Consider the following 18,924-nt stretch of genomic DNA (forward strand, 5'->3'; position numbering starts at 1 on the left):
ACACACACACACACACACACATATATATATATATATATATATATATATATATATATATATATATATATATATATATATATATATATATATGTATGACTTGAGGTGATATTTTTTATATTCATAGAGCTGATCAGATGACTTGTTTTCAGAACTGTTTGTTTTAAATCAAGGAAGAATCTGCACAAACAGATTGTGCAGGCTGGGCCGCCATACACCGTGACAACACAGCAGTGTTTAACCACATTTTGTAAATATTACCATGAAGTTTAAAAAGTACACCCAAATTTGACCTGATCATCTGAGCATTGCATTAGCAAACTTAACAGTCTTAGTTTGGCGTTGTAGATACGATGAGTATGAAGAACCTGCTATGACTCCAGTGCCTTATGTTCTCACTTATTATACAAAACATGTGGCTGAAAAAGCAAGGTACATAAGCCGAGTGCCAACTTTACTGTTAGAGCCCTCTAATATAAAGTCTTCCTGAAGGAGAAGACCCAGTTCAGTCGATTAATACTTAAGGAAACCACGTTGAGCTGGTTGTGTATAGTTATAAGATTATAAATGACTGCGAATTTATATCCTAGTTGTCGTTCCTTGCCCTGCTACTTTTCCCATCTCGGGTGAAGGGTGGACGAGAAAGCGGTGAAGTGGCCCTTTACTCCTCCCCTCCGGTTCCTCCAAGTAAATACCCTACGTAAACTGTGTAAGCTCAAATTTTCCTTGAAAAAATGTGCGATTGTAACGTTAAACTAGCACGCAATGTTTCCTTCCGTATAGGTCGTTAGCTATTAATGATTGGTCGAGATTTTCTGGGTCATGCTCATAGCACCTGCTCGTAAAACGACGCAATAAATGACGCGTAAGTGATCCACCGCGTAATTACCACTCACGCATGACTGCCTAAAAAATAAATAATAATGAACTTGAAAATGGGGTACCAGCGAAAACACAGAAAACACGTACACAAGAAGGCGTTACACATGGACGAACGCTGGACTTTCAACTGTGCTTTATTGGAAGTTGCGTTGCCGCACAGGACTTCTCACGCATGCGCATTGCCGTTACTTCCCACGACACGCGACACTTCAAACTTATTTTTCCGCTAAGTAGGCACGTTCTTTCGACGTCAGAGACAAGGACGTACGAGTCCCGAGTTGAGCGGGGACTTGGGAAGCAATTTGGCTGTTCATTGCCGCAGTTGCACGAAGTGCAAATCGATTAAGCCGAGGTTCGATCGCATGACCAGTTGGGGTAGTGGAAATACAAGATATGAGCGGGAAATTTTAGAAGCATTTCATATTGTAAATCATAAACATAATTGTGTCAGCGATACGTCCTTGTCTCTGACGTCGAAAGAGCGTGCCTACTTAGCGGAAAAATAAGTTTGAAGTGTTGCGTGTCGTGGGAAGTAACGGCAATGCGCATGCGTGAGAAGTCCGGTGCGGCAATGCAACTTCCAATAAAGCACAGTTGAAAGTCCAGCGTTCGTCCATCTGTAACGCCTTCTTCTTGTGTACGTGTTTCTGTGTTTTCGCTGGCACCCCGTTTTCAAGTTCATAATGCACCAACTGGCCCAACAGCTAGCGCTAATGCACATAATAATAGTGAACTATTTTCAATACGGCGTATTGTTTATCACTGGTGCTTCGCTATTCGTCAAAAATTTTCAATGTGCCATAAAATCGCTCCCCTGTTACGCGACGTCACAAGTATGCGACAACTTAAAATGAAGTGTGCGCAATAAGCAGCACATTACTGTGCCGAACAATAACTCACTTTTTTTTTTTTTCGGAATAGCCAGACAGTGTCTCTTTCTGAACGTAATTTAAGAAGGCTGCTCGCCAATCACATTGGCAGAGGCTGCTTATAGCAGCGGGCGAGATGGATTCATATGTGTAATTGTGTATAAAAGATACTTTCAGTTGTAGTATAATGTAGTGTAATGATGTTGAGCTGTTTTTGCGCGTGTACAACTCTCTGTGAACTCGCCGTAGCTGACAGAGAGGTAGAGAGAGAAAAAAAGTCACAGTTTCGCCGCAAGGCCGAAGCAATGAATGCGATAGCAAGAAACTAATGCTATATGAAGTGAGGCTCGCCAATGGATACTCTCAGTTTGAACAGCGCTCCTGTTGCAAAGGCGGCCGAAGCAGCGAATGAAACTAGCGTGCTTCAAGTGTCGAGCTGTGACACTTGATAGTTCGCGCTCATCTTCTGTTTGTTCGTTTAGCGGCGTCCCTTGAGCTCGAGTGGCTTTCGTACGCTCCGTAACATGAGCGCGGACATCACGGTGAAAGCGTGAAACATCCCTCTTCCCCTCAGCACAAGAAAACCGCGCCAGCAGACAGCGGAAGGGCAAGGTTCTACCTGCGCAACGCCGACTACTTTTAAATGCGCCTGTCGCGCTCCTAACGCCATCTCGCTGGTAATGAAGAAACGCTTATAAGCGCAGCCGTCTCTGAGTCCGTCCAGCGGTAAAGGATGTGTATATAACGCTCGCCGTTACTTACGTGGAGGATCTGCGTTTCGTGGCGTAGTGGCTAGCGCCACTCGCTGCGGAGAAAGAGGTCCCTGGTTCGATTCCGCGCTTCGGATGCATTTTTCTGAATTATTTTTCTTTGGGGCTTTTATATATATATATACACACTTATACATATACGGTGCATGACGGCGACGGGGACGGACATTTTGCAGCCGAGACTGTCCATATAATTGCTATCGCAATAATAAGCATTAAGAACAGACACAATCCTTTGCAGGCAAGCAGGCTTCTTAGTCCAGAATACTGTGGAGACTGATCATATCCCTGGTGAGGTAGATCAAGTAACGGGGCAAACTTGAAAGCTGGGCTTCTCAATGTGCTCGAGTCCACTGCCTTGTTACAAGCCGCCGCGATCGCTGCAGGCTACCATATGATGAGCAAAGGGAAGCAGGCTAATCGGTGACTAAAGTGGGAATCTATTTTAGCTGTCCTGGCTAGGCACAACTAAAATACTGGACACTTCTGCACATTCATCCACGAACAGCAGCTTGGATATGGAGCAGTGGCGATGCTATTCACTTTCAAAGAAAGAAACTGAACTTCCTGAAAAAGAGGGCGTTTGATCGGGCTCTAAAGCGTTTACTGGTTCCCGCCCATATTTGCGTCGCCGATTACTTAAATATCAAGCCTGGCAGAACAAACTAAAGTCATGACAGATTGCTGTAATGTTATAGAGCCCCTGCTGAGCGATAGCTTACTCTGCAATGCTCGAGCGCAAGGCGCGCAAGCGTGGAATAGGCAGCCCGCACCGCAGGTAGCCTACAGTACGTGGTCATGACACACGGAGGACAGTCGTCACAGCAGAATCATAGAATAAATTTTATTACATAATTGCGTTATTGGTGCGTTCAAGTAAAACTTTGCCTGACTTATTATTTTTGCAGTCCGCAGCCGACAATTAATACTGTCGAAAGTGGGGGGGCTCCGCCCCCCTTGTCCCCCCGGTAGATACGCCTATGGTGAAGCGCGTCGGTATTTATACATGTGCCGTCGAATATCCCAGCGTTATCGCTGGTTGCCGCGCAAACTCTAGAATAAGCTCGAGTGTTCGCGTGTTGCGCGCAATCTTAACAAAACGATCTACAATATACGGGAAGCTTCTCGAACAATGAGGCGCGGTTTGCGCTGGGCGTTGCTGACAGTCTTTGTGGGCGAAAACCGAATACCGCAAAAGCGATAATAAGAAACGCACGTGGCAATATGAACGACATAAATAAAACGATCAGAAATGCTCTTTGTTTTGTTGAGTACTGCGTACAAATAAATGATACGAGGACTTTCAAAGGCCTATAAGAATAAACTAATCGAGTTAGTAATGATAAAAAATACAATCGCCATTTGTGCATTTATGTGATGAGTCAACAATACAGTACCCGTTCTGTCACGCGGCTGCCTCACGGGCTCGCAGTCTGCAAGGAGAGCACCAGTGCAGATACGCAATCGCGATCACTATGTTGAATATTTTGGGGTATGCGCAGTACCACAACGCGTTTTCACATCAGCTGGTGTCCCAGTGTGCTCTTTCCGAAAGGTACTGAATGGGCGCGACGATATGGGAGGCGTCGACTAAACCTTATTGCTGGATGCGTAAGGACCACTCGGTCTGCCGTACGAGAATGATCAAAATAAGGCGCGCAAAATAAATGACGATTTGAATATGCGTACAGCTTGGCGCTTGTTTTGCCTGTGCATTTCCCTTGAATATGCAGTTTCACAGTTCAGTTCAGTGCTTATAATCTTGTCAAGGCTGATGCGGCACTGCGTGGCATAAGAATGGTGCGTACCGACTTGTGGAATGACGTGGTTTTCTTTGCCACTTGGAAACGCAATCACCGGTAGCACGCGCTCCGCCTGACCTTCGAAGTTTTCAGCGGCCCACCAGGGGGGCATCCGGCGATATGGCGCCGTGCGCGCAAATACAGAAATGTGGCCGTTCACCTGGTTCAGCGTCGGCACGCACGTAGCGCTCGCACAAACAGCATTTGCGTCCTTGACGACCTGCTCGGTCCCGCATATCTTTCTAAACCTTCAGAGCAAGCGACACATGAAGCTGCACATGCACGGCGAGCAGACAAACAGCGCGTGCAGGGCGCGTAAACGAGCTGAGACGCAGTCAAAAGGCAGGTGCTTGGAGAGCAGCCATCGGTTATTGCAACAAAGGCGGCGAAGGATGGATGGATGGATGCTATGAGCGTCCCCTTTATAACGGGGCGGTGACATGTCTGCCACCATGCTCGAAGAAAAAAAAAAAAAAAACCTTCCTTGTTTTATGTTGGCCTAATACCTTATCCACATTGATAAATCTATGTTATTATACAAAAAAAATATAAATTCACGGTATATATATAAACGCGCACGACGCAGCGCCCCTGGCTGAGCTTGGGAGGCCTATTGAAAATACATGAGGACGGACTATTTCCTCCTATTGACACACTGTTTTTTTTTTCTTTTCCTGAATTTCCCCCACTCCTCAGGTCACAATACATCTCCCTTCTACTCTCGGGAGCGCACCGACGACCAATTTGGGCTTTTATCGTCACACTCAACAAGGCAATGCTCACTTCCAAGGTCATTTAACCAACACTGCGCCATTGGATGTACCGAGTGGGACGATCGAGTGCCAAGCTTTGCTGAAAGGCCTCATTGCGCACGGTCAGGAGTCGCCTTCCGGCCAGGAGCCTTCGAGGCAGCAGTGAGGAAGGCGTACGGCGATGTTGGGAGATCAAAAGTAAAGAGGTGTCGTGTTTACTTGGCTACACATTGGTAGCGGATGCCTCTTCCAGCAAGGGTTAAAATGGCTTTCGGACGACGATTGCTAGGGAAAATATGGTTCACTTCATTTGTCCAATAAGGTAGCTCAGGTGCGGCCTACAGCAGTTTTCTGTGCAGATTACGATTATATCGTCGAGAGTACAAGTCTTCGATGAAGGACCATGTGAATAACGTCAGAAAGAAGGTCTCCAGCAGAACACATGGCAGCACCTCATGAAGGCCAGCCGCAGCGTAATCATAAAAGAAACTGCTATTGCAGTCAGTATCTGGAATTTCTCCCCGTCCAGACTACAAGAGAACTGCTAAGCAGGAATCAGGGGCGTAGCCAGAAATTTTTTTCGGGGGGGGGGGGGGTTCAACCATACTTTCTGTATGTTCGTGCGTACGTTTGTATGTGTGCGTGCCTATATGCGTAAGCAAAACTGAAAAATTTCGGGGGGGGGTTGAACCCCCCAACCCCCCCGCCCTTGGCTACGCCCCTGGCAGGAATGATGGCACTCTTCCCTCAGCAAGGTGCCTTGGCCACTAAAACGGGCTTCAGCCACTTGTATGTGAGTAAGGCTTTTAAACCAAAGCATCCTAATAATTTTTAAACCTTTCCTTTTGTTTCTTCCCTTAACTATGCACACTACCAACCACACCAGTAATTGCTGAACCGTGAATTTCTACATTTTAGATGTTCCATTGGCTCATACCGATTGGAGCTGGCCACGTGCATGGGTATTTTTTAGATTAAAAGCACTTTCTTTTGAATAGTGCCACGGGCGTTTCCTATTATCACCTTTGCTTTATTCGGTTTTCGCCCACAAAGACTGTCAGCAACGCTCAGCGCGAACCACGCCTCATCGTTCGAGAAGCTTCCCGATCATTGTAGATCGTTTTGTTAAGATTGCGCGCAAGACGCGCACACTCAAGCTTATTCTAGAATTTGCGCGACAGCCAGCGATAACGCTGGAATATTCGACGGCACATGTTTAAATGCCGACGTGCTTCACCGCTTGTCAGTTGATCGACGGACGACGCCCTGTTCGCCGCTATCATTGTACAGCGTGTATTGCTGTAGTTCTAGTTCTCATTTTCCGGCCACAAGTTCGGCCAAATAAACAGTTTCACCCTGCAAAGGCCGACTGCTGTCTTCGTCGACGTCACGACCACGTGACATCTGGTGGAGGTGCTGCTTCATGATCCGGACGCCACCGCGGAGCGCTGACCCAAGCCCAAGCCGCGAAGAAGACGACTCTAAGGACAACCCGGTTCCTCGAACCAGCCGCCGGCAGAAGGGACTACAACCAGAGTACGGGCTCCTACCCGAAAACGCCAGGCAGCCGAAGACCGTCACATCGACCGCCGAGACGATGACAGACCCCCTGCCACCTACAACGGTAGTGATGCAACAGCCAAGGGAGCCACCGACTTTCCGTGGATCATCGTTTGAAGACCCGGAGAGCTGGCTGGAGACGTACGAGCGAGTCGCCACCTTCAACCACTGGGACACTGAAGAGAAGCTGCACCACGTCTACTTCTACTTAGAAGACGTCGCGAAGACGTGGTTCGAAAACCATGAATCGAGCCTTCAATCCTGGGACCTCTTTCGGACGACATTCCTCAATACCTTCGCGAGCATCGTCCGCAAGGAAAAGGCCGCTGCTTTGCTAGAGACAAGAGCACAGCTACCGAATGAGACGGTCACTATCTACACGGAAGAGATGACGAGACTTTTCCGCCTGGCCGATGCTGCCATGCCTGAGGAAAAAAAGGTCCGCTTCCTTATGCGGGGAGTGAAACAAGACCTCTTTGCAGGATTGGTGCGGAACCCACCGAAAACTGTCACAGAATTCCTAAAGGAGGCTACAACAATTGAAAAATCCCTCGAGAATAGGACGAAACAATACAACCGCTCAACCCTGTCGACAGGCTACACCGAAGCGCACTCGCTAGGCACCGACGACCTACGGGAAACCATCAGAGCGATAGTGCGGGAGGAGCTGCGCAAGCTGTTGCCTTCAGCGCAGCCTCAAGTGGATTCGATCGCCGACATGGTCCGCGAGGAAATCCAGCAGTCGCTGGGCACCCCCAATGCAGCGCAGCCGCAGCTGCAAGCAATGAACTATGCTGCAGCAGCCCGACGCAACGCCCCCGCTCCTCGTCCACGTCAAGACGCCTCGCCGCCGCAGCAGTTCTGCCGCCAGACGCCGCCGCCGCCATCACCACCAACGCCCTACCGTCCTCCTGTCGCCCAGCGCTATGCCCCGCGCTACGCCCCAAGGAAGACCGACGTTTGGCGCGCCCCTGACAACCGCCCGCTCTGCTACCACTGCGGGGAGGCCGGCCATACGTACCGCCGCTGCCAGTACCGACAGATGGGGCTTCGAGGATTCGCAGTCAACGCGCCGCGCCCGCAGCCAGGCGAACGGCCTCGCGACATCGACGACTACCTCACCGGAACACAGTGGCAAGAACGACGACCTTCCCGCTCGCCTTCGCCGGGCCGCTATATACATGTCACCGCACCGCCGGCAGTACACTGGCCCCAATCGGGGCCGGTCGCCTAGCCCGTATCCGGGAAACTAAGGGCAGCAACCGATGGAGGTGCGGTTGCTATACGACGAAATGCCGAATATCCTCCGCGGCCACCTACGACCACAACGCGACAAGACCTGCACAACACGACGCGAACCAGACAGAACCCTGCCGACGAAACCTCGCAGACCGAAGTAGACCTGACGACGCAACGGGGAAGCAGTGGAACAAACCGACGAAGCCGTGACCCGACGCCACGACCTAACTGCAACGCAAGACGACGAACTAGCGACCTCGACGTTCTTATCGACGGCCACAGCGTCACAGCTCTCGTCGACACCGGAGCCGACTATTCTGTCTTCAGTGGACCGTTCGCCACCAAGCTGAAGAAACTAAAGACCGCTTGGAGTGGACCCGAAATCCGGACAGCTGGAGGCCACCTGATAACGCCGATTGGTGTCTGCACGGCGAGAGTCACCATCAATAACCGGACTTATCCTGCGAGCTTTGTAATCCTACAAAATTGCTCTAGGGACAGGGGCGTAGCCAGAAATTGTTTTCGGGGGGGGGGGGGGGGGGGGTTCAACCATACTTTATGTATGTTCGTGCGTGCGTTTGTATGTGCGCGTGTATATATACGCAAGCAAAAGTGAAAAATTTCGGGGGGGGGGGGGGTTTGAACCCCCCCAACCCACCCCTGGCTACGCCCCTGTCTAGAGATGTGATACTTGGAATGGACTTCCTAAGTGACCACGGCGCCGTCATCGACCTGAGGTCTGAGTCGATAACGCTAACCTCAGACAAAGCGCTCCCGCCCTACGCGACGCCAGGGAACCATGCACTCTGAAGGTGATAGAAGAGCAGGTGACCGTTCCGCCGCGCTCCAGCGTCATTAGAGAGTTTTAGCACTGGGGACCCCAAGCCACCTGCGTACGCACGGTCTTGCGTTCCTTTGTACTCCCAGCCGCATCCACCGAGAATACAAAAGAGCGCAAGGGCCCGCGCGCCCCCAAGCCCGCGGGAACCCAGCACTAAAACTCTCTATTATTTCCGTCGGCACCGCAAAACCTGCGAACCTTGCAGGCGTCATCGAGGGCGATCAGCAACTACTCCTGAACCGTCAAATTTGCGTCGCACGAGGTATAGCCGAACTCCGTGACGGTAGAGCAAAGGTAGTGCTGACAAACTTCAGCCACGAATATAGGCACCTCAACACTGGTACGACGGTCGCCTACATCGACGAATGTGTGGCCGCCAGCAATGCTTCCGCCCTCTTCGATGCTGCCAAACCTGCTTCGACGAATCGAGGTCCCGAACCAGATTTCGACGTCAAACCGAGCCTTGCGAAGGTCAAGCAAGACCAGCTGAAAACCCTGCTCCTGCAATACAAGGACTGCTTCTCGTCGTCATCACGAATTCGACAAAGTCCGGTGGCGAAACACCGAATAATAACGGAGGAAAGTGCGAGGCCCCTCCGTCAGAGCCCCTACAGAGTTTCGACTCGAGAGCGCGACGCAATAAAGGAACAAGTCGACGAGATGCTACGCGACAACGTCATCCAGTCGTCCAAGAGTCCGTGGGCGTCACCCGTGGTGTTAGTGAAGAAGGACGGGACACTGCGCTTCTGCGTTGATTATCGGCGCCTGAACAAAATCACGAAGAAGGACGTGTACCCCCTCCCACGAATAGACGACACCCTAGATCGACTACACAACGCGACGTACTTTTCGTCGATGGACCTCAAGACCGGCTATTGGCAGATCGAAGTAGACAAAAGAGACCGAGAAAAGACCGCTTTTATAACGCCCGACGGCCTCTTTGAGTTCAAGGTCATGCCCAGGGGCGTAGCCAGAAATTTTTTTCGGGGGGGGGGGGGGGGTTCAACCATACTTTATGTATGTTCGTGCGTGCGTTTGTATGTGTGCGTGCCTATATACGCAAGCAAAACTGAAAAATTTCGGGGGGGGGGGGGTTTGGACCCCCCCCCCCCCCTTGGCTACGCCCCTGGTCATGCCTTTCGGTCTTTGCTCGGCACCTGCGACGTTCCAGCGCGTCATGGACACCGTGCTGGCCGGATTGAAGTGGCAGACGTGCCTTGTGTATTTAGACGACGTCGTCGTGTTTTCCTCGACATTCGACGAGCATCTCCGGCGGCTTGAGGCAGTACTTCAAGCAATCAAGGCCTCTGGACTGACCCTGAAGCCAGAAAAGTGCCGATTCGCGTACAACGAGCTCTTGTTTCTGGGTCATGTGATCAGCAAGTCTGGAGTGCGCCCAGACCCGCGGAAAACAGCTGCCATCGCCGACTTCGCGCCTCCCATAGACAAGAAGGCCGTGCGCCGATTTCTCGGCTTATGCGCCTATTACAGACGCTTCGTCAAAAACTTCATCGCCGAACCACTGACGCTTCTCACGAAGGCTAACGTGGAATTCAGGTGGGAAACGGAGCAAGTGCAAGCATTTGAGGAACTTAAACGACGCCTGCAGACGCCACCCCTACTAGCGCATTTCGACGATTGCGCCGATACGGAAATACACACTGACGCAAGCAGCTTAGGATTCGGTGCCGTCCTTGTGCAAAAACTGACGGGCTTGAAAGGGTTATCAGTTATGCTAGCCGGTCACTATCCAAGGCGGAAGCCTACTATTCCACAACAGAAAGGGAATGCCTTGCCATCATCTGGGCTACGTCAAAGTTTCGCCCCTACCTTTATGGCAGGCCCTTCAAAGTTGTCAGTGACCATCACGCCTTATGTTGTCTAGCTAACCTGAAGGACCCTTCAGGTCGTCTCGCACGATGGAGTCTGAGGCTTCAAGAATTCGACATTACCGTCGTGTACAAGTCCGGACGAAAACACTCTGACGCCGACTGCCTCTCTCGTGCCCCCGTCGACGCACCGTCGCAAGACGACGACGATGACTGCTTCCTCGGAAGTATAAGTGCCGACGACTTCGCCGAAAGGCAACGAGCCGACGCGGAAACGGGAGGCCTTATGGAGTACCTCGAGTGCAAGACCGCCGTTGTTCCGAAGGTATTCAAGCGAGGACTGCCGTCGTTTTTCTTACAGAACGGCGTTCTCCTGAAAAAGAACTTCTCGCCACTTCGAACGGACTACCTTCTTGTCGTGCCCTCATCATTGCGACCAGAAGTCCTCCAGGCCCTACACGAGGACCCGACGGCTGGACACCTCGGTGTTTCCCGCACGCTCGCCAGAATACAGGAAAAATACTACTGGCCACGCCTTGCTGCCGACGTGCCGAGATTGCCAGCGACGGAAGACACCGCCGACTAGGCCAGCGGGACTTCTGCAGCCAATCGAACCACCTCACCGGCCGTTCCAGCAAATCGGGATGGACCTACTGGGGCCGTTCCCGACGTCGACTTCCGGCAACAAGTGGATCATCGTAGGGACTGACTACCTCACCCGCTACGCCGAGACAAAGGCCTTGCCCAAAGGCAGTGCCGCCGAGGTAGCCAAATTCTTCGTGGAGAATATCGTTTTGCGTCATGGCGCCCCAGAGGTCCTTATCACTGACAGAGGTACCGCCTTTACTGCGGACCTAACTCAGGCGATCTTCAAGTACAGCGAGACGAGCCACCGCCGCACCACCGCCTACCACCCGCAGACCAATGGCCTCACCGAGCGTCTAAATAAGACCATCGCCGACATGCTCGCCATGTACGTCGACGTTGAGCACAAGACGTGGGACGCCGTCCTTCCGTACGTGACCTTCGCTTACAACACGGCTGTCCAAGAAACGACGCAGATGACGCCGTACAAGTTGGTCTACGGAAGGAGCCCGGCGACGACGCTCGACGCCATGCTACCCAACGTCACCGACGAAGAAAATGTCGACGCCGCCGCTTACTTACAACGTGCCGAAGAAGCTCGACAGCTGGCCCGCCTGCGCATCAAGACACACCGACAGCCGTCGCTACAAGATTCGACGACACTTCGTCGAGTACCAGCCCAGCGACCGTGTCTGGGTCTGGACGCCAATACGACGACGCGGACTGAGCGAGAAGCTTCTTCGACGATACTTCGGACCGTACAGGGTACTTCGACGCCTCGGCGCGCTCGACTACGAGGTTGTCCCTGACGGCATTACGAACTCTCAGCGGCGTTGTGCACGACCTGAAGTCGTCCATGTCGTGCGCCTCAAACCATATTACGCGCGTTAGCGAATCTGAGGACTCATTTTGCTTTATTGTTTATCGTACTTTGTTGCTTTATTCTTGTTATTTATTCGCAATGCCCGTAGACTGTCGCGTCGCCAAGCGGAATTCAGGAGCGTCCTCTCGAGGAGGGTTAGTAGACGACAAAATGGCAGCACTACGCAGTCGCTCCCTTGTTCGGCTGTGCTAGCCTCAGTGTTAACGCGTTGGCAAGGAAGGAACACTACGACTTTGCATGTTCCCTGCATCAGTGAACAAACTGGGCCCTCCGTGACACTAGAAATTTGATTCGTTCTTGCGAGACGCGAAGTTTTCGTGAAAATACGTGGCAACTCGCGCTTTCAATGCTAGCCCACAGCGTACACATACTATCAGCTTCGCGAGGCTTTCCGTAGCCACGTAGGTTAGTTAAATGTTATCGTCCGACATATTCAGTTGAAGCTCACCCTGTTTTACTTGCATATAGCATGCATTGGTCACTGTTTCTTGTAGTGCATGAGTCCCATAACACTGTACGCGGGAGGCCGCGCTGGCTCGCGAGTCGCGATGTGCTCTTGTATAACTGAGCGATCTCAAGTTGGCGATACGTTAAAATAGGACCTCTATCCTTTGTCAGCAAAGCGCTGTTACGAATCGTGCGAGCGACGTTTCAATCATTCGAGGACGCGTCTGCTCGACGCCTTTCTTGGAGCGAACGCTTTCCACGCCGTCCTTCGCCAGTGTGTTGGGTTTCATAGCCACCACTACCACGGCCGGCCGTGCCACCACTGCGCCGCTTGTTTTTGTACGTTTGTTGATAGGTGGCAGCACACTGAAAGCGATTTGCTTGTTGACCGGTCGGAGAGCAAAGTGGCAAAATGGTGTTCTCTGGCAAAATGTTCTCCGCACCCAGACTGCCCAGACGTCTCTCTAATTGTAAACGTGGTGACGCGGAGTGGTCGAAGTCGTTCGGCGGAGGAAATTCTTAGATTGCTTTCAGCAGTGATGTTGAAAGGAACCATCTTGACGACGAGGATTTTTCACTGGACGTAGAAGCAAGAAGACTGTGAAAGCACCGAGAGTGACAGCGACAATGAACCATCAGCTGCTAACTGACGATCGAGGAGCGAGTTGCACTGGTTGCACTTCACGTCCCCTCGTGCGTTAATGTTCTTCCACACTCTTAAGTCACTTTGATTGTATTTAATGTATAATATCCTTGAGCGTGATCAAAATAAAAGCATAGTTCCTCTTGTGCATTGCATGTATCGCAATTATTGTGGATATTATGGAGCGCCGCATGCCGCCAACACGCTCGAGCTCGACCAGCGAAGTGAAATGGTTAGAGCTATGGAACGTGCAGTCACGGCCACAATCCACGCCTCTCGGCTAAATTCTTGGACGTTACGAAAAGCATACGCGTGCATTCTTTTCGATATTCATGTTTCGATCGTGCTGATCGAACCTGCAACATGCCAGTGAAGTGAACTGCACACGGCTAGAGTCTCAGCATGGCTGTGACACAAGCGCTACTGAATGGGATGTTAAATGCTCGTGTTCCGTTGAAGACGTAACTCCGCGTTCCCGGCTGCGCAAGTAATGACGACGTCGTATTATGTTTGCAAACCATCGCCACATTAAACATGTGGTCCCGTGCAACAGCGATGGCGCTACTCGCTGGCGGCCTACTACTGCCGCAACTCCGTCAGGCAGGCTCGGTACGTACTACCTCGGAGTGCCGTTCAGCTCATACGTCAATTCTAGTTCATGCAGTTTTATGTAGCACGCACAATATTTCGCAAAGCATCGTTATGCACGGTAACGGAGCTGAAATATAACCTTTCACACCGCAGCAAATAATTAGGTGGCGAGTACTTAGCACTTTCCATGGTTTGGGAAAGTATTTTAGTCTCATATCCATTTCAGCGCAGCTCATGACTTCATCCGGTGAAAGTGACACGGGCCGTACGTCCGCACGTCCTATCTGTTCCTATTCGCAATGATGATGATGATGACTTGGGGCTATTCCCTTTGTATCGGGCGGGCAAGATTAATTTGCCCTAGCCAGCGAAAAAAAAAAAGAAGAAAACACACACACACACACACACACACACACACACACACACACACACACACACACACACACACACACACACACACACACACACACACACACACACACACACAGCACCGTAAATAAGTCTATACGGCTAATTCACTGCCGCTGCGTCGCTCGCCACCACCGCACCAGCCTTGCTTTGGTGGTGCGAACTGCTGCATAGTTCACTGCACCAGCCGTTTCATCGCCTGCGTGCAGCAGGGGCGTAGGCAGAAATTTTTTTCGGGGGGGGCACCTCCTTGATCTGTAGTGGGGACGAGCAGACAGATGTGGTAGAGTGTCATTTTCTGCTCTGCATGCTATGGCAAAAAAAAAATTTCGGGGGGGGGGGGGGGGGGCACGGGCCCGGTGTGCCCTAACGTGGCTACGCCCCTGGCGTGCAGCACCGTGTCACTCGTGCGCGCAAACCCCAGTGCCTCGGGCAGAGTAGTGCCCTCTCGCTGGCGGGGGCACAAAGACGTACAGCGTAGCACAAGGTGGGGGATGGTTTCCTCTTCCTGCTCGCACACCCGGCATAAAGCCCTCGTGTCGTCGGTAGCTTCGTCGAATCGACGGCGGTACACAAGTGTTCGCAGTGCCCCAGCCCGCGCTTCAAACAAAAGGCCGCTACCCCCATTTGTGTCGTAGATGCGTTCCTTTTCTATAACACTTTTGTGCTTGCGGTACTCCGTCAATGTTGTCTTGGAACATATCGCCTTCCGCCACTTTTCGTTTTCTTCTTCCCGTACTTGTTCTTGAACGGCCCGAGCCCATTGGCACTCCCTGGTTGCCGTCACGGGCTTCGCGAAGAACCCGAACTTTCGGCGGAGGGTGTGCAACCGCGCAGCCCATTCAGTCCTCGTTCCGGTCAAGTGTGTGTAGCGGAACAAGCGCCGTGCCCACCTGCGGTCGTTCATGAGACGCAGGCGGCCCTCGTAGGCGATCTTGCTCCTGGCTTCTCTAGCCTCATACGACGACCACCCCACGTCTCCTTGAATGGCCTCTATGGCAACTCGCCCGTGGCAGCCCAACTACAGCCCAACGCCAGTCGACCAACCTCTCGCTGCCCTCGCTCCAGCCACTGTCTAGTTCCTGACTGGAAGGTCAGCACAGCACCCATATGCACCAGCACCAGTCTATGGGCTATGGATGGATGGATGGATGCTATGAGCGTCCCCTTTGTAACGGGGCGGTGACATGTCTGCCACCAGGCTCGAAAAAAAAAAAAAGCTTCCTTGTTTCATGTTGGCCTAATACCTTATCTACATTGATTAAATCTATGTTATTATACCAAAAAATACAAATTCACGGTCTATCTCTCTGCCTCTTAAGGCAGAATGACCTTATTATTCCCCCATTATTTATTTTTGTTCTTTATCTCTACTTTTCTGCCACCAATACTCTAACCGTCTCTTACTTATTTCTATCGCGGACATGTTCAGCTTTCCATTGTCCCTAAAACCCAAGGCTTCATGTAGACTCGTGCCCACACGTATACCTGGGTGAATATCGCCACATTCAATCAGTACATGTTCCATCGTTTCCTTAGTTCCCCCGCAGCATGTACATTGTTCTTCTTCGTTACTGAATCTCGCTTTATAACTACGCGTTCTAAGGCAGCCCGACCTTGCTTCAAACAGTAAAGCGCTTCCCCTTGCATTATCATAAAACCTTTCCCTCCTTATTTCCTTTTTTCCCTTTCGGTAGTTACTCAGAGCCGGCTTCTTTTCCATCGCTGTCGTCCAATAAGTCCTCTCCGCCTCTCTGACCTTCCGCTTAATGCTCCTTGTTGCCATATCGCCCGCACTGCTAGCCGTATATTTACTGGTGAGCCTCCTAGTTCTTTTTCTCCACTGCGTGTCAACACTTTTTCTATACAAATACCTGAAAACCTTCTCTGCCCATCTACTCTTCTTCATTTTCCTCAGCCTCTCTTCGAATCTCATTTTGCTCTGAGCTTCCCGCACTTCAAAGCCTGTCCATCCCATATCACCCTTTACAGCCTCATTTGTCGTCTTCCCGTGAGCGCCCAACGCGAGGCGGCCCACCGTCCTTTGATTTACATCCATTCCTGATTGTACCTCTGACTTCATGCACACCACTGAGTCCCCAAATGTAAGCCCCGGGACCATCACACCCTTCCACAGCCCTCGAAGCACCTCGTACCTATTGTACCCCCATAAAGCTCTGTGCTTCATAATTGCAGCATTCCTCTTTCCCTTTGCTACCGATGCTTTCTCTTGTACCTCCATATATCTATCCCCCTCATTTACCCATACTCCGAGGTACTTGTACTCGCTTACCCTCGGTATTTTTTGGCCCTGTATAAAGACCGCATGGTCTTCGTGATCATTGAATACCATCAATCCACATTTTGTAGCATTAAATTCTAGTCCTAGAGCCTCACATTCCCTTCCGCATATATATGCCAGTCGCTGTATATCATCTTGACTCTCCGCAAATAAGACAATATCATTAGCGTAAAATAGACCTGGAAGCTTCTGCTCAACCATCGTGCCGACCTGTTTGTGTGACAAATTAAATCCAATGTTGCTACCTTCTAGCGCTTTTTCCATCCTCACCATGTACAGCATGAATAACAGCGGGGACAAAGGACATCCCTGTCTCAGCCCCTTGCTAATTTCAACGCTGTCCTTGCTACTTATTCCTTCCCATTCTATACAAACTGTATTTTCTCGGTATATTTCCCTCAAAAGCTGTATACAGTCGTCACCTATGCCCACTTCTTCCAGTATATCCCACAAAATTTCCTGATTAACGTTGTCATACGCCCCGGTAATATCTAGATAAGCTACGTATAAGGGCCTGTTTTCTATTTTCGATATTTCTATACACTGAGTAAGAACAAACAGATTATCGTCTAACCGCCTGTCGATTCGAAATCCATTCTGAAGTTCTCCCAAAATGTCATTTTGTTCCACCCACGCTTCTATATTTAATTTTACTGCCTGCATCGCCAACCTGTATAGCACCGATGTAATGGTTAGCGGTCTATACGATCGAATGTTATCCTTTTCTCCCCTGCCTTTATATATTAAGTTCATTCTACTTTTTCGCCAACTGTCTGGTATTTCCCTCTCCTGTAAGCACTTTTCTACGGCTTTCAGCAGTGCTTCTTTAGTGTTATGTCCGAGTTCGTTAATGAGGCTGACGGGAACCCCATCTAAGCCCGGTGTAGTGCGCTTAGGAATTTTTCCTTCGGCTTTCTTCCAATTGAAATTCTCTATTACTACATCTTCGTCGGTTGCACTCCTTTGCGCACTTTTACTCACCGGGGGAATCCCGTGGGCGACCTTTTTAAACGAATCGGCTGTTATCTTTCGGATGTAACCTAGCGCTTCATACCCTTCCAATTGATTTCCTCCTTCATCTACCATATGTTGTTGCATTGTGACAGACTTCCTACCCAGCGCTTTTAGGTGGCTCCAGAATATCCTAGGCGCGCCCTTCTTCTTTTCGCGAATCTCTGTCATCCAGCGTTCACTTTCACCTTTAATTTTTGCCTCGACTAATTTCTGCACAATGGATTTTTGCTCTAAATATATTTCCCATATTTGGTTGACTTCGTCCTGTGGCCGCTTCTCCTTTTTTGCTTGTCTGTGCTCCCGTGATGCCTCACGTCGCTTCTCGATCGCCTCCCGGATTTCTTTGTTCCACCAACTTTTTGGCTTTCTCTTTCCTTTCCAACAAATCGTTTTCTTCTCTTTTTCCATTTCTTTTGTGATTATATGTAGCAGCTCACTATACTTCCAGTCTTTACCTGGTAGTTCGTCTACTTTTTCCTCGACTCTTGCGGCTATATTTGTTATTTGTTTGTCATTAAGATACAAGCTGCCAAACTTTGATTCTATGTTCTTATTATCAGTTTTATATCCCATTTGTAATATTATGCGTTTATGATCACTACCCAAGCTGTTAATGCCTTCCTCGTCTATTCTCATCTCTCTAAGTTTGTCATATATTCCTTCTGTCATGAGACAATAATCAATGCTCGATTGCCGGTTTCCGACTTCCCACGTGACCTGCCCCTCACACTTAGGCCCCACGTTAACTATCTCAAGACTATGTTGCTCGCAGAGATCTAGCAAGAACTTGCCATTGGTGTCTGAATATCCGTCAAGGTCATGAATGTGAGCGTTCATGTCCCCTAGAAGGATTATCTCGGCATCATGACCAAATTCTTTAATATCGGTGCTTATGCATTTCACTATCTCCAGATTCTTTTCTCTGCAGTTATTCCCCGTCCACAAGTAAGCTACACCTAGCCACGTTTTCTTTCCACCTACTGTGCCCGAAACCCACATGTGCTCTGAACACGTTTGTTTCACTCTATCCAATTTTGTTCTGCTATGGATTAGCATTCCAACACCCCCACCTCTCCTTTCTGATGTGATCCTGTTACATCCTTCCCAAATATAATTGTCAATATGTGGTGGCTCTTCCAAGTCTCTAAGGTGTGTTTCTGTAACCGCATAAACACCTATCACCTATAAAACACCTATAAACACATAAACACCTATGCCCATAGACTGTCGCGCCACCGAGCGGAATTCAGGAGCGTCCTCTCGAGGAGGGTTAGTAGACGACAAAATGGCGGCACTATGCAGTCGCTCCCTTGTTCGGCTGTGCTAGCCTCAGTGTTAACGCGTTGGCAAGAAAGGAACACTACGACTTTGCATGTTCCCTGCATCAGTGAACAAACCGGGCCCTCCGTGACACGAGAAATCTGATTTGTTCTTGCGAGACGCGAAGTTTTCGTGAAAATACGTGGCAACTCGCGCTTTCAATGCTAGCCCACAGTGTACACATACTATC

The sequence above is a fragment of the Rhipicephalus sanguineus genome, chromosome 2 (genome assembly GCF_013339695.2).
Source record: "Rhipicephalus sanguineus isolate Rsan-2018 chromosome 2, BIME_Rsan_1.4, whole genome shotgun sequence".
Lineage (NCBI taxonomy): Eukaryota > Metazoa > Arthropoda > Arachnida > Ixodida > Ixodidae > Rhipicephalus > Rhipicephalus sanguineus.